At 49.6% G+C, this 18620-nt stretch overlaps 1 protein-coding gene across 2 annotated transcripts in view; it reads left to right on the top strand.

Annotated features, from left to right (window-relative positions):
- The window catches only part of PAPSS2 (3'-phosphoadenosine 5'-phosphosulfate synthase 2), a 321644-nt gene that overhangs the window by 165519 nt on the left and 137505 nt on the right, over positions 1-18620 (top strand). The window lies entirely within an intron of this gene.

The raw sequence follows: 18620 nt of genomic DNA, 5'->3' as shown, positions 1-18620 counted from the left end.
TTGTGATACAATATTTGGGGGCGGGGCCTAAAAACGATATTGTACAGCATCAAATCCCAAGTAGCTAATAAAGCTTTAAAAGAGGAGTGGCCTGTGTAATTAAAGGAGTGACCTAACCGAGCCAATCACGTTTACACATGTGCAATGATAGGGACTCATTTCTGGTTTAAAAGATGTATTTAAATATGGTTAATGTGTGTAAAGATGTTGACCAAAATAAATATATTCAAATATGAAACAGAACATCAACTCAAAAGGGCTCAATACACCATGCAATTCCACAGTTCTTTTTAAAGAAATCCATTAGTCGTACATACTAGTTAAAGGCATTCAAATCATATGTTAATACAATAGGTGGCAAACATCAAACAAATGTATTCCCTTATCATTTCCTTTTCCTGTTTGAAAAGTACCTCATTTTAAATGTTTTTAACTGATGTTATGATTCTAAACATTACTCAAGGTGGCATCTACTGTCAAAGAGCAGTATTGACTCATATCTTTAAAGGAGGTTTGTAAGGGAGGTCCGTTCGAGAGCCCTGGCAGAGCCATGGCTCAAGGCCAATATTTGGAGACTACCCCACTTAAAGCCCTGACTGTACTTGTGTATGTTTTTGTTTTTCACATGCCAGCCTCATCAAAAATGAAGGCAGGAAAAAAAGATGAGGATGTATGCATACCACCTTACTTTCTTGCAAAATGTCATATTTTCTCAGAATGTCAAAGGATCTTTTTAAATGCAAACTTAAAATAAAGTTGATATGTATCTGGTTTGCAATCTGTGGGAGTATACAGCATAATATGATGTAACATACCATAAGAAGTAGTTGGGGATATTATTGTCATTCCAAATTAGCATCCGTAACCCCAAACCACTTTTAGTTTCAGCCTTTGATCTGCAGCAGTACATTTTTGGGACCGTAGAATGATATTCACTTGACCAGTAAGATGGCAAAGGGTAGGTTTTAAGGTAATATCGGTGAATCCACACAATGCCCCTAGGAAGGGACAGAATCTTCTAAACTATCCTCAGACGTACAGCCTGCTTCTCCATTCCACCAAATACTGGCCAAGAGTACACAGGCTGCTTCTACATTCCACCAAATACTGGCCAAGAGTACACAGGCTGCTTCTCCATTCCACCAAATACTGGCCAAGAGTACACAGGCTGCTTCTCCATTCCACTAAATACTGGCCAAGAGTACACAGGCTGCTCCTGGCCCATGGCAGAAGAACTGCAACTCGTCTACGTACAAGTGGAGTTTCGGCCATGTCTTCCGATGAAGTCTCATATAGATTGCATATGCGTAAAAGGACTTTCAGAGGAAAGGACCATGCTATGTTCTACCTTATTCTAAAATGATGGACTTCTCCCAGAATCGGTCTGAGTGATCAGGGTGAAGGCATGTTTTGACATCGGTGCAGTGCTGAAGTCTAGCTTCTTGACATGGTGGGCTTCACCCTATGCACCCAAGCCAAGTCAGGGGACATCTGGGAAGTGCACTCGACACTAGTCATCAGGAGACACAGTTTTAGAGGGGTAGAGTGAGATCCCTGTTATGCATGAAGGCAAAGGAGCAGAATGGGAAATGTACTGTAAGTATGTGAAGACATTTCTTTTCCGGGAGCTAGTACATTTATCCTGATTTCTTTCGTTTGCATAAAATTTTCAAATGAAAGAACAAAAGTGTGCATTGCTAAAGCAGCTTTTGCCCGTTAAGGCATTAAAATTGTGCACTCTCGTCACCCATAAAATGTCCTCCAAATCATAAAATGCTGAGATATCCTAGTCATATATGTTATGTTATGTTACTTTGCATTTGTATAGCGCCTTATGTACCACTGGTATGATCTCAAGGCGCTGGATATGCTGCATATAACCTATACATGGCTGAAATGCCCCCAAAATAATCACCTTAAACAGTTCCCAGACTCCAGAAGAACTATTTCAAGATAGCTATGTTAATGTCGCCAGAAATGCTGTGGGCGCCGCGATTCATTTTTAAAATGTCCCAGAGCAGTATAATTGCTATCCATGTATCTCGGGAGGATAGCTCAGTGGCAGCGTGCTCGCCTTGGAAGCAAGACGACACGGAGCAACACAGGTTCGATCCCCGGATCTCTACTTAGAAACCTTTGGGTATTAAGTGCGCTATAAATAACCTATCATATCCTCTAATAGCGGTAAGATTGGCAATCGTTGATTTTGTCCAACTGTAGGAATAGGTCCAATGATGTAGTCTAATAGACTGAGGGAGGGCTTGTTATCACATGCAAAGCCAAGCCCCATAAATTGGGGAAGGGTCATTGTCCCAAGCAACAATCACCCCTCCAGAGGTGTAAGGCTGTTAGCTATTAGGTGACAGTAGCAATTCATGTTTTGGAATTTTAGTGGTGAAGTAAAACATGTAACTTTAAGAGTGAGTAAAGTAAATACAAATAGACAAACGGAGAAAGTATATTGAATGTGGTTTTATTTTGTAGCATTTAAATAACATGGTCGCCTTTATACGTTAAGCATTTTAACTGCAGCTTGGTTAAACTGGAACAGATTTAACATGACCATACCTTAGTTGTAATGTATAAGTAAACGGTTTCCATATGAGATGTATATTGTTTTAGCTTTCTCTTTCGTGTGTTAAATAGCATGTTGCAGCCAAAAAGGTCCTCCCACAGAGGAAGTGTCTTGTTGATAAAAAAAATCTTGCCTGGAAATTGCATTGTTACTGTCTGGTTCTGAAGGCAGAATGTTCAGAATGCAGTCAATACCAGTAGTTATTGACTGCACTCTAAACATTCTGGTTGACTCAGACGAGGTCAATAATGATCTGCACGTGCTAATGAATGTTAAGTGATGTGTGCTGCTTTCCAGTAAATATGCATGACTTGGCAGTCCTTGCGGGCTCTAAGAATCGGAGAACTACTCACAAACAGTTTCCTGCTGCGGCTTGTCAGATTTCTACATTAGAATAGACAGGTGCCAAAGAAAGCGGTATGCACCTTGTAAGCTCAGGAACTATGATATTTAACACCAATGGCAGAAGGAAACACAAGGAATTTAGATTGGGGATGGACGAAGGGGTGATTGAACAAGTGGCATCATATGATTACCTTGGGGCAAGAGTAATGGCAACCTGTGGCTGGTCGATGCAGCTTGAGAAGCCCAGGTTAACATTGGCGAGGTCCAGTGGAAAACTTCCCAGGTTGACTGAGGAACATGGAAATGTGGCCGTCCGTGTTTCACTTGAAGCATAAAAAGCTCAGGCACGGCCAGCTGCAATGTATGAAGCAGAGCTCTGGGGGCAGATGAATATACATACTCTGGCAGTTGCTGAAAATAAGTATTTGAAAAATGTAATGGGATTGCCAATCTGCTCCCTGAGTATACCAGTATGTTTAGAGACTAGCATGCAAGGAATAGAATCTATTTGCACGCTGCGCCCAGCCCTCAATTGGGTCCGGTTGTGGACCAACACAAATCTCCTTAAATACAGAGAAGCACTGCAGGGTGTGTTATTTTAGGAAGGGGGCATGAGTCGGAAGTGGGCATCCCATGTCAGGAGGTGCTTGGGGGACCTGGGTCTTGTAACCCGCATGTTATTACTACTGATGGTAAAACCAACGTTAAAACCGCAGCTTTAGTTAAGTTACACCAGGATTTATTTAGCAAAGCCTCATCATCAGAGTCCTCAGGGGTCTGGAACTTTTTTCTCTACATATGTTTTGGACCACCGCTTCACCCATTGCCTGGGCTGGCTAAGGCTGATGAGTGTTGTAGTCCAAATCTTCTGAAGGACTAAAGGTAAAGACCCCTGAGTTATCTAATAAGGTCACGTTAAGGTTCCCACTGAGCAGATGCTCAAAATTTGCAAAGGGCCCGTCTGAGCAGTACCTCAAAAAACATACAACCAACTCCCCAAATCTGTCTACAGCTGTCAGCATGCCAAAATTCAGTAAGACCCCACACCCACCCTGCGGAGGTAACGCTTCCAAGCAATGTGTGTGTTGCAGGGGGCGCATTGTAAATGAATAATACATGTTAATGTTAAAGGGCACTTGTACCGCACACTATCAACATCGGATTGGTCCCCCTAGCAATCTGGCGGATCTGAAAGGCAAGTGAGGAGGGAGGGGAGGGGATTAGTAGGATTTTGCAGGAATAGGTAGAGTGAGAGTTGTGATATCCTTTTAACAGCCTCAGTTCGGTTTGCAATGTTCGCTGAGCTTAGGTGTGTTTTTGTGTCGGTACAATTCCTGTGTGCTGTTGTGCATGGCTATATGTTGATTGTTTGTTGTTGCAGCGTGTTGAAGTGTGTGCTGACTGCTGTGCAGAGATGTGGTTTGTGTGTGTTTGCATTAGAGAAGTGTATGTGGAAATTGAGGTTTTAGAGTTGGGTTAGTGAGGATTTTTCTTACCTTGTTGCTTTGGACTTTTGTGCTCATCATCTCTGTCCGTCCGGTGTGTTGGATATTATGTTGCAGTTTAATCGACAGGAACTCCGTAGGGTGGTGGCTTTCCTCTGTACCTTTCTTGCGATATGTGGGCATGAGAGATTGCGACGGCCTCTCCCGCCCCCGGGCTAGAGATGATTAAGTTAGGGATTTTGGGTGCCTCCCTGGGTTTCTTGTGCAAGATCCCTACCTAGCGGGGATCGGGTGCCCTAAGGCCTCTTGCTTTGCCTGTTTTGGTTAATGCTCCCCCGGTTTGTATCTGGAGGTCCTGTTTCCAGGGTATTGATTAGAGTGGGGTATTGTAGGGATAAGTTCTTTCTTTTGCTTTCTCCATGTCTTGTTTTTTCAATCTAAGTTTGTGGTGGTGAGTTCTATTTCCAGCTTTGCTTTTCCTGGTCGTTCCCTTTGGATTCTGATGCAAAGAGCCACGCTTTAAGTAGTTTTCTGAATTTCAGGTGATCTTTTGTAGTTAATAAATAAAAAACTTTACAGACTGACTGATTAAAGCAAGCGAAGCAACCAAGTCAGCTTCGCAGTGAGGTGAGGATTTGCAGCCTTGTAGCAACCGTTTGCGAGTCCTTCTTGTTAGCTGTTTTTGTAATAATGATTGAATGAGAAAAAGCATGAAAAGATAGCAAAAATTGAATCTTGCTATTAAGGCTGCCCAATAGATAAGTGAAATTATGTTGAGTGAATGGAATCCAAAATTTGCGCCAATTCTTCAATCTGTGCTTGTAATTTTACAAAATGCCTTATTTGCTTAGAAAAGGGTAAACCATGATTTTCATGACTACAAGAAATTTATAAAAGCAACAAAGTCTACTTAGTAAGAAGAAATAAAAATATTTTGCAAATTGGTGCAAATTATGTATTCCATTCACTCAACACAGCTTTGCAGTGACCCTTATTCCATACACAACCTTATAACTGCACTGGGTATGGATGATTGAAGCAGCATTATTAGTGCTGTACGCCAACTATCGTGAAAGAAAATGCAGAGAACACCCTGTCTGGACAGCACCAGTTGTCTCTGCTATTGCACTCACCTGTGCCAAACAGGAATTACGTTTTTAATTGTAGTGTTCCAGCTGCACACACTTTATTTTACAGGTGTGTTGCTGGCTCAATGTAACGAACACTCCTCTTATTCACGTTGACCAGGGTCCACTAACGTTCCACATTTGCTGAATCCGTACACTAACCCCAGCATTGCAGACTGTTGCAAGTGTGTATGGCAGTGGCAGTCACCTGACTGCGGGCGTAAGTAAAACTATCTTTTCAGATGAGGTGGCAGTTAAAGTGGAGGCTTGCCTGGTATGGGCCGACAAGTTTTGGCTTCTTATTTTGTGTACCTTCTCAGTTCTGCACAGTGGTTGAAGTGTACCAAAAAAAGTAGTGGAACTCGGACCATGCGGGGAGCAACCTGCAACCCATCTTTCAAGGGTTGCAGTCATGCTGCTTGACAGCCAATTGAGTTGAAACATATTTCAGTTTAGATGTAATTGCTGTTGGGTGGTAAAGTGGAGAAGTGTGCTTTAACTTCACAAAGAACAGGTCTGGAACGGTGAAAATGGTTGCAAAAAGTAGTGGAACTCTGCTCCCGACCGTTCCCGCTCACTTCGACCACTGGTTGTGCAGCACCTTCCGATTGGATTACGAACCGAGTGTCTCCTACTCGCTCCGCAAAGCAAAAGGATTTTGCAGTGCAGAATCCACATATTTTCAAAGAATCAAACAATATTTAGCCCCTGATTCATGGAATTATTTGCACGTAAAACGCACATTTGCGCGCCATTCTTCCCGAAAATCCCCATACCTCAAACAGGGATTTTCGGGCAGAATGGCACACAAATGTGCGTTTTACGTGCAAATAATTCCATGAATCAGAGAGTTTTATTCTTTGCAAATGTAAAGACTACTGCCCACTGTCACTCTGCATAGAGCTGTGCATGAGTAGGGGTCATTGCAAAACAACCCCAACCCGACTCATACACAGAATTGCGCAGGGCGTGAAGGAGACGCAAGCGCTAGTGGCTGTGAGGTCAGTGCCTTTCTTTGTGAAATGGATGCTGAAGAATGCAATAGGGCAGATTGAAGGACTTGCTTGTGTCAAGCTGGAGGTAGGGTCAGAATGCTGACCAAATGCCTTGCTTGTATCAAAATCAGGGAGAGAAAGTGCTGAAGGAGGGCACCTGGCCCATTCTTGCTGACCCTTGCCACTGCCTGTGAGGAATTGCCATCTGGCAAGGGTGTAATGCCCTGGCTTTTTAAATTGATATTAATAAATAATATTATTCTATCTCTAAAAGGGAAATCTTCTAACCATGCTCCCCTTTTCCGTCAACTCCATGCCAAAAGCAAAGTTTGCGTGTTCCCTGCTGCTTCTGTAGCCTGATCTGCACAGCCTGGTCTAACCGTGGCATAGAGCAGGTTCTAAGGTAACGCTATGACCATTCGACAGCTTCAGTGACAGCCAAGTCTCTGCAGCGCAGAAGTGGCACTTAGGAAATGTCCACTGTATCAAAACTACAATGATCCTAAGTAACCAATGCTGGTGGCAGGGTAAACTCTAAAATAAAGCTATGTATGAGTTTAGGCATAGTGCATGGCACTACTTATGATCAGGGCCACCACATCGCAATTGATATCGTACATGGGTCAGCTCCTGTGAGTCAACTCTGCTGGGGAAGGTGATGTGTATTCTGGTCAGCCTGGTGTAGACTGCCAAATGGCAGGACAAAAACCTGGAGGACCAGCCTGTTCTTTGATCTCTTTGTCAGGACAGGTAACACCCTCTGCCAGGGACAACCACACAGCAGGCAACTGACCTGGGCCCAGACATCAAAGGCACACACACACACCAGGGTGCTGGATCTCTAAAGGCCTTTGTTCTTAGTGAGATGGGAAGGGGGCAGAATTAGAGTAGGCAGGAGTGCTCTTGTCAATGGAATGAGACTCCCACCATTTTGTTTCTCCATGTCTCTTTCTCCTTTTTGTCCCCTCCACTTCCTCTGGAGCAAAGTACTTTGGATGTGACATCAGAAGGGCAACACCCACTCCATTCAAAAGCAGGGATTGGACCACTAAGGCAGGCTAGCTTTAGTCTAATCGCCTGGGAACTTGTGCCTTTAAAAGAAGGGGTCTCCCATGCCTTTTTCAGATCTTCTCAAGACATGAAGATTCTCTCTGAACCACCTGAGAAGAACTCACTGGACTTTCTTTGGGAAAGTTGCATTTTCCAAAGCCCTTAGCCTGAGGCAAAGAAGGAACCACCCAAGGCAGATGGAAGCTATGCCCCCTTTCCACTCCCACCGCCTATCAACTCCCAGTGCACATTTGGAGTGACCTTTGCTGTCGACCAGGACTTTCCACTCTGCATTGGAATCCCCTAAATCTGGGAGAGCAGACTGTGACTACAACCATCCTGTCCTCAAGTCCCCTTGAATGGGCCACACACAGCCAGAGGGCCAGACCAGCCAAAGCTCCCTATTCTGCCACACTGAACCGGTCACACCGGCGTTGGCTTTTGCGCTCCTCCACCAAACTGAACTACTGCTTGCACTTCGAACCAGCTCGATGCTGCATCGTGCCGTAGCTTAGCCCATCACCTGCTAGGCACGACTCACTTACGCCACGCCGGGACCCGTTCTGAATCACTTGTGAGTCACATGCCAACTCTGACCAGGGGTTACAGCCATGACTCGACTCTGCTAGTCCTCGAACAGCTGCCTCACTGACCTGCACATCAATGCCCTCAAGATCACCACTTTGTTGACCGTTGCCCGCTGACTCCAACCGCTGGAGTGTCACTCATCAACCCCTTCCAGCGGCTAAATCCTGAGTCGCCCTGGCCCAAAAACGAAGCGGTCCTGCGACCGCCCGATCTGAATTGTTGAAAGCTCCCCCTTCGAACCACAGAGAGCGACCATGTTCTCCCCTACTCGACACCCGCTTGCTGCTTGGGCCCACACATCCATTGCCGGAACTCAGCTTGATCCACTTGCATCCGTGTCCAACACCTGGTTCGACATCGTCAGCCCACCCAAGAACCGAAACCAGGTACTGTTGACCACACATTACCCCCTCTGTTCACTGGGACCATAGAGACTGGTTAGGTCACCTCAGCACCTTCTTTCACGAAAGACATATCCTTTCGTGGTTGGTATTTGTATATCACCCCTGCACCCACACTCAGAGAGTTACTTTCTCCAGTCTGTTGCTTCCTCTTTGTCTTTCACAGGGGTCGGTTTTTGTACAGTGTTTCTATTTCATTCTATTGCACATGGTGTGTTTAATTCAATTATATATGTTTTTATAGAACCTTGATAAGACATTCCCTTTATTTTGGACTGTGATATTTGGGTCGCTACTGGATCACATTCACACCGCTCTTAAGAGCATAGCCTTCCCTCTGCCTGCGTTACCGAGAAGGGCTCTCTTAACTGTCCATGTTTTACCTTTATGATTGCGCTGGACTTTGGTTTGTACAAGTGTGAATTTGTAGCCCTACTCATCCGTGTACTCCTGCAGAGCAGAACCCAATTCGTCACACTGCCTGCCTCCGATAGAGGAGTCAGACTGGAGGGAAAGAGACCACCACCACTGTGAGAAAAGTAAGTGTAAGAAAAAAAGAAACATTGTATTGTGTGCATGCATGTTTTCATTGTATGTGTGTGTATAAGCAAGTTTAAATGACTGCAAGCATTTGAGTGAGCGATTTTAACACATGGAACCAGCAATAAGGGACCAATAATATTAATTAGCGAATAATAATACTGTGTAATAGTTACTGCTGGCATTTTTCGTTTGGGCTAAGGCTGCATGAAAAGGTTTTTGCAAGCAAATGTGATCATATTTTGTTGGGCACTGGCTTTTATTGGGAGCTAGTGGCAGCATACAAATGTATTTTACATGAACATGATACAGGCAGAATGCACATTTGTTTTCAACCTTAGCAACGATGGTATATTTTGTTGGTCACCGGGCTGACAGCATGCAAGTGATGCAGCACTTCCATATTGTGTTGAAGGATCTCCTGGTCTGCCTTGGTTACAGGCAGGGTGTACATGTGTTATAGAGAACCATTCTGGTATGTATTGGGCACAAATAGCGTGAAAATCAAATGTATAATGTATTGCCGGTGGCTCCATGTGATAGCATCGCTACCACCTGATTTGCTGGTCTTTACAACATACTCATCCTTTCTACATTTTCATTGGCTCAAGGCTTACCCCAACCTTTGGCATGAAAGTCCCAGATCCTTCTCTTGGGAGGGACACCAGCCACCAGCACACCTGAGCATTCTCCCACCACCTCCCAACTTCACTAATGCGCCTTTTTAAAATACTGAAGCCTGACCCTAATGTACCGCCCACCCTGCCACATGCACTGTTCCAGCTCGTTCGGGTTGGACAGGCCATCCTCCTCCTCGACCTGTCGGTTCCTCCACCCTTTCCCCCACTCACCACTGTTCCCTGCCCCTCTCTCTCCTCTTTCTCTGCCCTCATTTCCTCCAGCTGCAGCCCTGGCGGATGTTCTATGTCTCCTCTTCCCCTGAGCTCCTTCCACCCTACCATCATGACAAGCTGAGTAGTAGGGTAATAGCCAACGCCGAGGTTGTGCCATCAATACCTGTGTTGCTGCCAATGCGTTAACAGCAAAGGAAACACATACCACGATGCTGGTCTAAATTGGGCAAAGGCAAAATAAAAGTTTATTTTTAAAGCACAATGCTGATAAATATTTGCTGCAGCCAGCATGAAAATGTGCTTAACTGGCCAATGCTGACATATATTGGGCAAAGCCAGGCCCAGAAATGTCTGTAAAATGGCAATATGTTGTTTCACAATGGGCTGGTAGCAATAAAATGGCACTGCACTGGTATATTGTGTGGACAGGCCTTATGATCTGCTTTGGGTACATGCACTATAAAAAGTGTTTTACAGGACAATGCTGGCATTCATTTTTAAACACTGGCAAAGTGAAGATTTGTTTATCAAGGCTATGTCGTTGGCCCATACGATAGTCTCCTGTTGATAGAGGCTGCAAAACAGGAGTCTATGCTTGGTGTTAGGAAACCAGTCTATGGGGGTGTTAACACCTGTGGGGTGATCCCTTTCACTGACCTGCGCCATTGAAATATATGTGCCCTGGAGGCCACCAGGGGGCGCAGGCAGGATGGACGCCTGAGCTTCGAGCTTCGCACCCAGCCCCGGGTAAACTGCGGACCACCAGCGGAACGAGGGTCCCATGAACCACGCGACCCCCACCAAGAGGAGTGGGAACCTGTAGCCCCCACCTGGACCCAACTCCGGTCCCGATCCGACGCTCCTGAGCGGAGCTCTACGGACCGAGGCGATACCAGCAACCCCTCCCCCACGGCCTGGTGCGAAGCAACGTAGGAGGCAACGAGGGAAGGCGCGGCGGCCGAGCGCACACAGGCTGGGCCACACACGAGGGAGCATGGGGCTGCGCGCCCGCGGCGCCCCCCCCTGGACACTTAACGCGGCCTACCGCACGTCATACCCCGGGGCCCGACCCGAAGAGGGCCATCCGCCCGCCCAAGGAGCAACGACATCGCAGGGGGGCCGATGCGGGAGCGCGCCCCCCCGCCCCATCGCGCCCCCCCTCCCCATCGCAGCGCACACCAAAGCAGCCCGCGGCGCCCTAGGGCTCCACGCCTGGCGCTCCTGACACTGTCATAGGGGGGCCCGGACCCCCCCTGTCCATCCCGCGGCCCCGGGGTCCGGTCCGGAGAGGGCCATCCGCCCGCCCAAGGAGCAACGACATTGCAGGGGGGCTGATGCGGGAGCGCGCCCCCCCTCCCATCGCACACCAAAGCGGCCCGCGGCGCCCTGGGGCTCCACGCCTGGCGCTCCTGACACTCGAGGCGGGGCAGCCGGGACACCGCCGACGCGGCCTGTCATAGGGGGGCCCGGACCCCCCGGCCCATCCCACGGCCCCGGGGCCCGGCCCGGAGAGGGCCATCCTCCCGCCCTTGGAGCAACGACATTGCAGGGGGGCCGACGTGGGAGCGCGCCCCCCCTCCCATTACGGCACACACCAACACTGCCCACGGCGCTCTGAGGCTCCACGCCTGGCGCTCCGGACACCCGAGGCGGGACAGCCGAGGTGCTGCCGGCACGCTCTGTCATAGGGAGGCCCGGGCCCACCTGCCCATTTCACGGCCCCGGGGCCCGATCCGAAGAGGGCCATCCACCTGCCCACGGAGCAACGACATCGCCTGGGGGCCGACGCGGGAGCGCGCCCCCCCAACACACTCCCCCCTCCTCCCGCTCTTACCTGAGGAAAGTGCCAAGGGACACCTGCAGCCTCGCGACAAGGACTCTCCCCACTGTGGCGAGGTTTGGGAAACAAAGAGAGGCAAGCATAGAAGGTAAGGACCCCTGCTCAGCCCCCCTACGACCCCCCTCCACTGGAAGGGCACTTGGAGTAAACGGGGTACCAAAGGGAACGTTATCCACACTTGACCCTCGGATACCCTCACCTACCATGACTCTGGAACCTCCCCTGCTACAGTAAAGCCTGGGGACCACAGGGAGCCAGGCGCAACAGGTGAGGACCCCTATCCGGAGCCCTCATATCCCCTCCCTCAAGAGAGACCTACCGGAAAACCACCGGGCCTGCGCGAGACACCAGAGGAAACATTGCATGAGTTTGGCCCTCAGATACCACTACCTACAACAACTTGGGAACCCCCTCAGCTGAGATACCTGGAGATCGCCACCACAGGGCTAACTAGCGGAGCCAAACAGGATAGACAGGCACCGAGCTGCCGACACCCACGGGGGACACACCCCCTCTCCACCCTGCACCCCAACTGACCCAGACACGGCCGACGACCAGGCGGTGCCCGCTAACAAGTAACCGACACGATCCTTCCATGAGCTGGAAAGAAAACCTGCTGAAATACCAATTTGTTGCCAACGAGAGTGTCATGGTGACCGGGGGCCCCGCCACCCCACCCCCAGACCTGGGGGCCATCCAGAACAATATCCAGATGATTCTGGAGGAGATACGCGGGATGAGGACTGACATGGGTGCCAAATTGGCTGACCTCACGACCAAAGTCACCACCCTAGAGGACCGAATGGAGGGAGTCGAAAGCAATCAACTCTCTGTAACACTCCTTGAAACCCAAATGGAAATTAGACTCCGAGACATGGAAAGACGAGAGGAAGAACTCCGGCTTAAGGTCGACGACATGGAGAACAGGGAGAGAAGGAACAACCTGCGCATTTTTGGCCTGGTGGAATCCGAGGGCGAATCCACACAAGGACTCGAGGGCAAAGTGCACGATATTGTAAGGATCGCCCTGGGAACAGAGGCTGCGGGCACGATCAACTTTGACAGGGTGCACCGGGCGGGGGGGGGGCAGAGGCCCGCGCTCGGTCTTGGTCCGGCTACATTATTATAAAGACAAGGCCAAAATTCTAGAGAAAGCGAGAAACCTCGGCAACATACAATGCGGCGACTCAAGGGTGTCCATCTTTCAAGATCTGTCAGCCCTCACCCTGTCAATGAGGAGGAAATGTGGCAGCCTCACAAGATGGCTTCAGGGAAAAGGGGTTCGATACCGCTGGGGACATCCCTTCTACCTGGAATTTGAATGGCTAGGGGAGAAACACCACCTGGTGTCGGAGGAGGATATTCGGAGGGCCACAGACGACCTGGTTGGCGACCAGGCAGGCCATTCAGGCGCCCAGGATGGAAGAGCCCGAGACCCCCCCAGGGGTCCTGACAGATCGGTGAACCACAGCGGCAAATCCAAAGTCAAGGGGGCCCGGAAGTTCCGGAAAACTAGACACCCGTCGACAAACTCTGAAGACCACTCAAAGTCATGAGAACACCGTTCGATCGGAGATGGAGGAAATCACAAGGTGAGCATTGACTCGGGGTCCAGGCACTGGAGGACCTGGGACCATGAGGTGTCATAACTGGACGCCGCGTTGGCGCTACGGCCGGCCCGCCGGACTACAGGGCGGGCGAAAGTTTGCAAAAAAGTTAACTGTTTGGTTGAATTGGCCCACACACGAGGCCCGAGTTAATGGTTTGTGGGCTGGAATGGGGGCTCATTGTTCCAGAATTTTATCTCGGACACTTGTACCGAGGTTCTGACGGGGCCGATCTATATTGATTCTGAGAATTGGGATTCCCCAACACATGAAAATCCCGGGGCTGGGGTTAGAGTCCCTGGTGGTTCGTTGACCAACCCCAACGTATGTTGGGGAACGTGGACGAACGCCTTATATTTCAAGGGAAGGGTGGGAGGGGGGAGGAAACAGGGAGGGGGCTTCGAATAAGGGGGTGGGGGGAAGAATGGTCAACAGGGCAGACAGAGGGGTAAAGGGGGAAAGTCAGTTCAAGTCACAGACACTTGCTTGGCAGCGGGCTCTGAAATTCAGGTACTATGAGGGGTTCAAAGGGCACAACCGAAAAGACGATAATGATTGAAGGGAAGATAGGCACGTTGAATGTCAAGGGCCTTAACTCTCAAAATAAGAGGTCCCTTACGAGCAATATGTTCCGCAAACAACATCTAACAGTCCTATTTCTACAGGAAACACATTATAAACGAGGTAGAGAGTCCAGAATCAAAGGGAAGGATATTGGCTGCAACTACTGGGCATCACATGCGACCTCAAAGAAGGAGGGGGTGGGCATTCTCCTGGGAAGGGCACTCCAACTCACAGAGGTAGAAACCAAGAGAGGATTTGGAGGTCGATTTTTAGGTGTCAAAGGGTTTTGCGAGGGACAGCGCATCACTCTCGCCACCGTATACGCACCCAACTCGGGTCAGGTAGAGTTCCTCACGCGGATCTTCAGTGTCATGGACGAGTGGGCAGAGGGGGCCATGATACTTGGCGGGGACTTCAACCTCATAGCTGACCCCCAACTGGACTGGTGGTCCGCCAGGGGAGGGACACCCAAGGGGATTACTAAGGACAACCTGGCCTTGCAGACCCTCGTGAGGGATCACTACTGGGTAGACATCTGGCGCAAAGCATACCCGGGCCAAGGCGGCTACACTTTCTTCTCTCCCCCACACTGCACCTATACTAGAATCGACCTCCTGCTGATCTCAGAGGAGGGGGACGGGGTGGTAACCCAACCAAGGGTCGAGGCCATAATGTGGTCGGACCACGAATTACTCGTGGCTAACTGGTCACTGCCCATTGCCCCGAGATCATCCCGATGGCGGTGCAATGACACGCTCCTTAGGGACCCCGTATTCCGCGACTTTATGAAACAAGAAATGCTGGCCTACTTTGAGACAAACGACACCGGGGAGACTGACATGTCCATTGTATGGGAAGCGGGGAAAGCCACTTTTAGGGGTCTCCTCATAGCAGAGGGCTTGAGGCGTAAAAGGGAGAGGGGCCTGATCGAGAGCAAACTCCGTGCGGAGTTGAAGGTCTTGCGGGCCAGACTGGGCGCCCCGGGGGTTGACCGGGATGCACTCCTGGAGGAGATGCAGGGCAAAAGACAGGAGCTCCATACGGTTCTTATAGGGGAGGTTGTCAAAAAAATGCGATACACCAAACAGAGATACTATGAACGGGGCGACAGGGTAGGCACTCTATTGGCACAGAGGTCACGGGGGTGCAGAGTGGAAAGAGGGATTGCCCAGCTTGGTGATGAGGGAGGCAGAATTCATGGGGACCGGCAGAAAATAACGGAATGTTTTGCCGACTACTACAGCAAACTTTATTCCAGGCAAATGGGCGAATCACAGGAGAATATTTCCTCCTACCTGGCAGAACATCCCCTCCCCAAGCTGACGGACGAAGACTTAGAGGCCCTCGAGGGGGAAATCTCAGAAGAAGAGGTGGAGGGAGCCATCAAAAGATTGAAGGCCGGAAAGGCACCTGGCCGAGACGGCTATACAGTAGATTTTTACAAACAGACCCAATTGATCTTAGTGAAACCCCTGGCTAAACTGTTTAACCAGATTAGGAGTCCGGACACAATCCCACCAACATTCCTGCAGGCCCTCATCACCGTCATACCTAAACCCGGCAAGGACCAGACGGACTGTGGATCTTACAGACCCATCTCGCTTCTTAATTTGGTCGCTAGAATCTTGGCCTCCAGACTGGAAAACTCCCTCCCACGCCTGATACACCCAGACCAGGCGGGATTCATCCTTAACAGACAGGGTTCCGATAATTTAAGGAAAACACTTCACATACTTGCCACAACTGAGGCCAGAAACGAGGGCACACTCTTATTGGCTCTCGACGCGGAGAAGGCCTTTGACAGGGTCAGTTGGGCCTTCATGAGGGAGGTTCTCACATCTCTGGGGATGGGCCCAAGGTGGTTGGGATGGATATCTGCGCTTTACTCCTCCCCCTCGGCCAGAGTGTTGGCAAACGGAACGGAATCAAGAGAATTCCCCCTTGAACGTGGTACGAGGCAGGGATGCCCCCTATCCCCGTTAATTTATGCATTAGTAATGGAACCATGGGCACTCTCGGTCCGCAACGATATGGCCATCAGGGGAATACAGATGGGAGACATGCATTGCAAAATTTGCCTCTTCGCAGATGACGCCCTGCTTTATGTCACCAGACCGACCCAAACAATCCCCCGGTTGCTACAGGGCCTCACACGGATCGTGTATCGGGGTATAAAGTCAACCTGGACAAATCGGTGGCATTCATAGGGGGGAATCTATCGGACCCGGAGATGGCCTTTGTGGAGGGACTCCCCTTTAAACGGAGTGAGGAGGGGTTCCGGTATCTAGGAGTCCATATCACGCGCGACCTTGAAGACCTGTACACGGCCAACTTCCCCCCCCTCTGGTCAGCAATCAGGAGAGACATAGAAAGGTGGGCGGGAGCGGGTCTCTCGTGGATGGCACGCCTCAATCTCATAAAAATGGTGCTTCTCCCAAAATTCCTGTTTCTCTTCCAGATGCTCCCGGTGCTGGTCCCTAGGGCTTTCTTTGAAGAAACAAAACGAGTCCTTCTTAATTTCCTCTGGCTGGGTAAAAAACACAGAATCTCGTACGAGGTATTGACTAGGGCTAAGGAGGACGGGGGGTGGGTTACCCCGACCTGGGGACATACTACAGGGCATCCCAGTTGAGGATTCTGGTTGATCACTTCTCACCGGAAACGAAAAAACAGTGGGTAGCCATGGATAATAGGCCCCTTGCACCTGTCACAATAGAGGAATGGCTCTGGGTCCCAAGGAATAAGATCCCCAGAACCGTCTTGAACCATCCGATTCTGTGGAGAGAGGGAGGCTACTACAGATGGCTCACAACATGGCCCTCCCCCTTAAGCTGCATTTGGGCCCCTCCTTTCCTGGCCAAAATAGCAGAACCAGCAGCATACCAGACATGGTTCGAGGCAGGCCTTAGCAGGACTGGCCATATGTGGGTGGGGGGCTCTTTCCTACCCCTGAGTGACCTTGAGGAGGCCCTGGGAATAGGCACGCTTTCCCCTTTCAGTTATCTTCAGCTCAAAGGGGTCCTCACTGAGCCATCTTGGGGCGACACCCTCAGGAGGGATCTCACAGACTTTGAAAAGCTTCTCCTAACCACGAGGGGCTCCAAGGGGATAATATCCCGCCTCTATAAGCTCTTTCTGTTCTCTGTCCCCAGAAACCCGCCGCCAGCACGCACACAATGGGGTAGGGACTTAGGTGAGGAAATCGATGACGAAAGATGGACGGAGATGTGTAGAAGGGCTAATCGATCCACGGCCTCCCTCCAGTATCGCCATCAGGCCCTCAAGATACTACACCGATGGCACTTTCCCCCGCAGAGGATAGCTAGGATGAGGCCAGGATATGACCCACACTGCTGGAAATGCAGGACAGAAAGAGGAGACTACATTCACATGTGGTGGGGATGCCCAGTGGTCCAAAATTATTGGGACAAGGTACGGGCCTGGATCAAGGGGGTGGATGGGGTTGAGCGATCTTCCTGCCCTTGGCTCCTCCTCTTCGGAATTGACATTGGGGAAGGCCAAGAGGGCACTCAAGACCATATGCTTCAGGTAATGCTGATACCAGCCAGATGTTGCCTGGCACAGAAATGGAAACATCCTGAAATGCCAGGGGAAAAAACCTGGGTAACCAAGGTACGGGCCATCTACGACATGGAGTTCCTCACACACCTGCTTGACGAGTCCAAATCCAGTATCGAGGAAATCTGGCTCCCCTTTTTTGACAAATACGGCCGAGCAGTCTAATGCTTAGTAGTGGTGCCGAGGGACCCCCCCCCCAAGGACACGGGGCCATGGCCCGCGGACCCGATTTTGAACTTTACCCATTTACCCAGTTGGTCCACATGACTTCGACGTGCCAAGCGCACAGTGCATTGACACTTCTGTTTTTTCAAAGAGCCCGTTAAGCAAGCAATTAAGCAACTTATGAACATTTGAACTGAAGGGGGGTGGAGGGAGGGAAAGAGAGGGAGGGAGAAGGGGTGTGTTGCGAATGTTTTTTTCTTGTTAACTCACATCAGCAAATGCAATGTAATTTCGTAATGCACAAATGAAACTTAATAAAATTGATTTTCAAAAAAAAGAAATATATGTGCCCTGCGATCGATGATTGATGATCTCACTTTGGTGCACAACGTAGCGGTAGGACTATGCACCTCTCTGCTGGCTTGGAGGGTTAGAGCCACATGAACACCCTGAGTGATGGTGGAGAGTTTTGCAACGTGCCTTTCCTTTAGAAGACCCCCACTTGACTGCACTGGTGCCAGCCGGAACACTTACTGGAGGGTAATGTGAGCGGTAGAAGCATCGACTGCTGGAAAGTTAGCAGGTGTTGCAGGTCAATGAGGTGCTATTGGCGATAGGATATGATAGGTTATTTATAACACGCTTAAAACCCAGAGTTTTCTAAGCACCGACCCGGGGATCGAACCTGTGTTGCTCTGTGTCATCTTGCTTCCAAAGCGAGCACGTTGCCCCTGAGCTATCCTCCCGATAACGCAAAGCCAGTGACACAGGGAGCACTCCCCCTCACAGAGTATGATCATTTGGGCAATCAGGGGCTCTTTAATCCATGCAGGTTTTATGGCAAAACAAATCCCTTAATGAGGCTAGCTGCATAATGGGGAGGGTGGGGGGGACTATAAACAAGTTTATTCTGCATTTGCCATGCTGAACTGAAGGGCCAGGTTA

The sequence above is a fragment of the Ambystoma mexicanum genome, chromosome 8, assembly GCF_040938575.1.
Source record: "Ambystoma mexicanum isolate Mex_15411 chromosome 8, UKY_AmexF1_1, whole genome shotgun sequence".
Taxonomy (NCBI): Eukaryota; Metazoa; Chordata; class Amphibia; order Caudata; family Ambystomatidae; genus Ambystoma; species Ambystoma mexicanum.
The sequence above is the reverse complement of the archived record's forward strand: the minus strand, read 5'-3'. Positions and strand labels throughout refer to the sequence as shown.